This window comes from Tigriopus californicus, chromosome 4 (assembly GCF_007210705.1).
Source record: "Tigriopus californicus strain San Diego chromosome 4, Tcal_SD_v2.1, whole genome shotgun sequence".
NCBI lineage: Eukaryota > Metazoa > Arthropoda > Copepoda > Harpacticoida > Harpacticidae > Tigriopus > Tigriopus californicus.
In genome coordinates, this window is record NC_081443.1 from 2035500 (window position 1) to 2040916 (window position 5417).

The 5417-nt window shown below is 39.8% G+C and overlaps 1 protein-coding gene and 1 long non-coding RNA gene across 2 annotated transcripts in view; one reads left to right on the plus strand and one right to left on the minus strand.

Annotated features, from left to right (window-relative positions):
- LOC131879035 (uncharacterized) overlaps positions 1 to 5417 on the minus strand; it is a 25796-nt gene continuing 20379 nt past the window's right edge. Inside the window, exons 2-4 of the long non-coding RNA XR_009373085.1 lie at positions 1101 to 1525; positions 929 to 1041; positions 1 to 314 (exon numbers count right to left, since the gene is read on the minus strand). This is a non-coding gene — a long non-coding RNA (uncharacterized LOC131879035). The remainder of the gene's footprint in view (positions 315 to 928; positions 1042 to 1100; positions 1526 to 5417) is intronic.
- Positions 1311 to 5417, plus strand: part of LOC131879031 (FMRFamide receptor-like) — a 27778-nt gene continuing 23671 nt past the window's right edge. Inside the window, exon 1 of the mRNA XM_059225222.1 lies at positions 1311 to 1448. The gene's annotated coding sequence lies outside the window, so the exon portion shown is untranslated. The remainder of the gene's footprint in view (positions 1449 to 5417) is intronic.

A 5417-nucleotide genomic window follows, 5' to 3' on the forward strand; every position in this document is an offset into this window, starting at 1 on the left:
GTACCTATATACCGATGTACTGAGTACTATGAAGCCCCCAAAAATGTTCAAGGAATTACTTATAATAATGTGGCTTAAAAATGAGGTACGAGTACGTAGCATGACGTAGTGTTTAGTTCATTTCCCAGAGGGGCATTAAAAGGTCAGGTAGGTTTCGAAAAACACATTTGCAATGAGTTCGGGTGGTAAAAAAGGTCCAAAGTGCAAAAGACGTAGTATTTGCCGGCTGTTTCACATTTTCGACTCGAGAAAATCATTGTGTCTTGAAGAACGAACCTCAATCTTGAGAAGAGTAGGAGGCATCATTCCAGTTACTAAAATTGGTAAGTAATAGAGTCGTAAGACAAGAAATAAAGGGACATACATTTTACTTGATGTGCTTTCTATGTTTTACGCTATTAGAATTAGTTGGGCAATTAGATGAAATAAAAAAAAGAAAAGTCGCTAGCTGATTTCCGCTCGAAGTGAAAAAGACAAAAAGTTCCTCGATTCTTCCCAATGCACAAACTTAATTTGTGCAATTGAGCCCTTTCCGTTGATAAAACTACCTGTTAGGCGAAACAAGTGCAAGCACAATTGCTAAAATTAATCTATTATTCAAGAACACCAGAACCGGAATGCTTCAAATGTGGAGAAGCGCGATAATTCCGATTTAGCAAACATTTTTCGACTCTGGAAGGAATTTCGATTCCTGATCCCAATTGCCAATATATCATTCCCACGAATTAATCATTATTCGCCCACGTCTTTCGCACACAGCCCGTTGTCATCGGCATCCCTATGACGTGGATTCAGGAATTTTATTCCTAAGTGAACCCCTCTCAAAAACCCACAGCAATTTTGTCTATGGGCAGAAATGTCGAGACTGTTGCTTCACAATGGATCGTTGTTTTTGTTCCCGTTTCGACCCCTTTCATCTGGAGCTCACCTAATATTGAAGGGTTGAGAAGGTGGATTAAACCAACATCGCGCCAACTCCTTTGATGAGTATGCAAAAAGTTCCCGAGCTCTTCATGCAAATCTTGTACAACCAACCAACACCTTGAAGAGCGTTCAATGTTCAATGTTCATGTGCCCTTTCGTAGCTGTATAGTACGTACCTATTGCCTTTCTCCTTTCCCTCGCTCGCATTTCTCTGTCCTCGAAAAACTTTCAACAGGCGTCTGTTTCCGTTTGTTCCCGCTGAACCAAGTTCCACTGTTCCACTCGAGGCCTTCTTTAGCGCCACAGCCAAAGCGGCTTGGAACCACATTAGGGAATCGAATTCCGAGACAGGAACAAGTCCTTGAGCAGTTCTGCGCCAGATATCTTGACCATTTCACGTTTCTTCCAAAGATTGGAAGTGGTTGGTTGGTTTCTTCCGGACTGAGATAGATCGTGACTAACCGAACCAAGTGGAATCCGGAGTTCAAGACCAACATTTCTCATCGCTTTTGACAGGTTTCATGGTAAGCAAAAAAGCAATTCCGGCATCTCGAGATGGGGATAACCAAAAAAGCACTGCCAATCTTGCCCCTCCCCCCCGCTGAAAAAAAATTATGCAAAAAATGCAATGGTTTCGGGCATGAGTGGGTTTTGAGCACTTGGTTTGAAAACAATATTAGACCCGGAGACAAGTTGAATGCAGGGATTTCCCAATATACAGTACCAAGAGTAGAGGACTTGTACGTAAGCGTGATTGTTGCGGAAAGAGTTATTGGAATTCAATCTTCAATGGGGTTGATTTATTTCAACATCAAAAAGATTATGTGATTAGAAATGGACCGCAGAAGATTCGATAAGTTTTAGGGACATTCCCATTTCTGTTTGAAGCTTGTGGCGGCTGAAAGTCAGAGATTCTGGTCAACCAATGAGAGGGTCTTAAAATCGAATTTCTATTGAAACTTTTCCCGTTCAGTGGGGCATAAACGCACACACACACACACACATACAATGGTTGAAGAGTTTTTGGTTGCGACAGGACAGATCTCGCAACCAAAACATTTGTCAGTGACCAACTTTGTCGAAGTGGTCTTTTCAGAAATTCGTTCTGTGGGTTTGATCTCCGATATCAAAAGCTCAAATGTTAATGTCGCCATCAAGCATGCCTTTTAAAAAAGACGAAAAAAACGAATTTCGTGAACGTTTCAGCTTTGTCACTCTGTATGTATGATACAAAACTACATTGTGTGACTTTTTTTTTGTCAATTTGAGAAAGAAATCCCGAGTCAAACTGCAAGAAAGATTGGCTTTCTTTCCCATCTTTCTTCAAGATTAGAACAGAGAATCGCACCAAAAGTTCGAATTATTGTCTCGATTTTTCGAACCTGTGAATTCCAAATTAGTAAACTCTTGCTGAACCCATTGAGCACGTTCAATTATTCAAAGGAATCAAATTGCAAAGCAATGTTTTAGGCCAATAGTAGACGGAATGAATCTAGGCCATGAAGAAGTAAAACAACCCCTGCCTAACTGTATTAAGCCTTTATTCGGATCTGGAGAGCATCCTGTGTCTTTCTGATTCGAACAGACATTGTCAATGCCGCTCTTTAAACTTGTACGTATATTTTCAAAGGCACCTCACTCAGTTATGCCTTTTTTGACAGAAGGTAGACAAGGATAGATCCTCGGCATCGGTACTTCTTGGTATTAATTCAAGTCTCATCTAAAAACTTCAATAAAACCAGGCTTGCTTCTCGTGTGGCAAATTGGATAGCTTAGCTTAGTTAGCTGCTATCCCAAGGTCTGTTCTTTAAGAACACCATCGTAATCCAAGAGAGTAGAACGTTGGTTGGTTGCCGCTTCCAAACGGTCAAGTGTTTTAAGGTAATTTGAGGATGATGAAAAATTCTCCTCTTTCTCCTTTTTATGGCCCATATCAATTTGCCAAGAGGATGTTTCAGAAAATGAGAGTAGCATATATCCTATTCAATGGTAACATCAAAGTGTTTTTTTCTGTACGTCTCAACCTGGCAAGGGAAGTAAATGCGGCAAAATTGTAAACATAAGTCACTGACAGGAAAAGTACCTTAAGCTTCGTTTTGTATTATCTTCACGACCCTGGTTCCATTAAACGTTGTCACGTTGGGAAACAACTTGAAAAAAATAGTGGTACGATCGAATTCTGTCTCGTTATTACCTTTTCTCATATATACACCCGGTTGATTTGAAAAATGTATGTACTTCTCACGGTGTAAAAGCTCATTTCAGTGCTATAGAATTTGTAATGCTTCTGAAGATTTCGCTCTATTCATTGGGTAATGGGGGTGCAAATATTTGATTCTGGAATGAGCCTCTGTACACAAATCCTAGCAAGGCACTGACAAATTACTAAGATTAGTTTGTTCAATTCATTTCAACAAATCCGAATAGTTACTCGCGTTCATACGAAGTATTCGGTTCATTTAGTATCTTTCTTCTTTCTCACAGAGTTCATTGAATAATCAATCCAATTAATCAGATCAAACCTATCAAAAAAAGGTGATCAAGGCTCTCTCGGACCGATATTTCTTCATCAACACCAACTTCTTGGAAGATAGTCGCGGCTCTCAATATGGAAAAAAACGTTCCATGGAGAAGCATTTTTGGATTCCTGAGCCTATCCAAACACAAAGTTATCAGATCTAACAAAAGGCCTTCAGTTCTCATGATTTATAGAGATTGCAGTTTCCCCCATCGCTTGCCCCAAGCCATCTTTCCAATGCTTAAGCAATGTCAATTCTGACAAACGCCTTCCTTCAAGCCAAAAATAAATGGCGTCCATGGAGTTTGCTTTCCCGGCTTTGCCAGACTCATGACATTTTACAAGGATTTCTTAGGAGAGTATAGCACGTGATCCTTACGCCGCTTTCTGAACTCGATGCAGAATAAACCAGCCCTAAGGTTTGCATTGATGGCATGACAAAGTATAGTATGTGGTTTGTTATGAAATAAGATTCTCAGAGGGACGAAAGATAAGTGGTGGCGAAGGTGTTCTGCGATATCTGTCAAACCATGTCGTATGTAATTCAGAACCAGCCTGATAGTTTGGGAACTTTATTCAAATTTGAACGTTCGATAGGGCTCTCATGAAGCGACTCGTGTTACTTGGCTATCATTCAAGTGCATAGCAACGATCCATATTGGCAAAGAAAGAGTGAAAGCGAGGGAAACTTTTGTCACCGATCATTCAATCTTGGTGAATACTCGAGATTGATAAGTATGGTATCTAAGGCGCTCTTATGTATTTTTGTTTCAAGACTTGGCTTGTAAGTGCTGCTTCTTTGCTATTTCAGGTGGTTTTAATCAAATCTACCTTTAGTTATGGCATCTTGAAATTTTATTGAAATAAGCCCTTGTATTTTTTTTAAACGTCAATTCATCTTTTGAATACGAGACCAAATTTTGTTCCTCGCACTTGCCTGACTTAAAAAAAAGTGTCTTCGCAGTCTAAACAGCACAATTGAAACATACCTTACAACGTTTTGAGCACCAAGGGAACAGGCTTTATCAATGAAAAGAGCGAGAATGAACGAAATAAGGATCGGGCGGATGGATGTCTGTAAGTGAACTTTTGCTACTCATAAGAATTGAGCGGCAAGCCTCATTTGATTAATTTGGGATATTGAATTACGTCAATATGTGAATAGTGGTAAAAATGGAATGATTTCAATTAATTTGATGTGCAGTTTACTTCGGCTGAACCAGATATTCCTGTAACTAATTGGTCCTAGACGTTTCCAAGTACAACCTTTAATCTAACAGTGAATGCAAAGTTTACATGGAAGTAAAATATTTTTAGAAAATGACCTTACGTTCTGATCAAGGCAATGTAATGAATGGCCATGAAACGACTTGATTACCTTTGTACTTCAAAAAGCACGTGAGTGGTGTTCCAGATAAGGATAATCCCTTTCCAGGACGGGGAAATGGATCCCAGTGATTGGCGAAAAATTAGCTCGATTGAATGTGCTGACACTTGTGGATTCTCAATCCTCCTTGGAAACGGATTTGGAATCTGGTTTCGTTCCTCCCACGTCAAAATAATTGCAAAAGGTCCTAAAACTTGTCTTGGTAGCATAGTACGTACGAAGGGACGCACGCCATTCACTTCTAAGGCTCATATCTAATCCACGTTCAATATCACGGATCTACTATGAATATTAAAAATCCGATATCCCCGATCCTCGGTTGGTTCTCATTTTGATTTTATTCTTAGGACTCTCTCGCTAAGTGCAAATCTTTTCCGCCAAGATATGAATCTGGTGAAAGCTTTTTGAGCTAACAATAGGACGAAGGCAAATTGCCCATATTAACCATCATCTCCATGAATACTTCCAAATTGCGTAGCACTCTCACTTCTCATTTCTAGACGTGTACTAGTCTTCAGTAGGAGTGAAAAAGAGAAAGAGTCCATTGAGACCCTTTTTAACGACTTGTTTCATTCTCTCAGTGGGCGT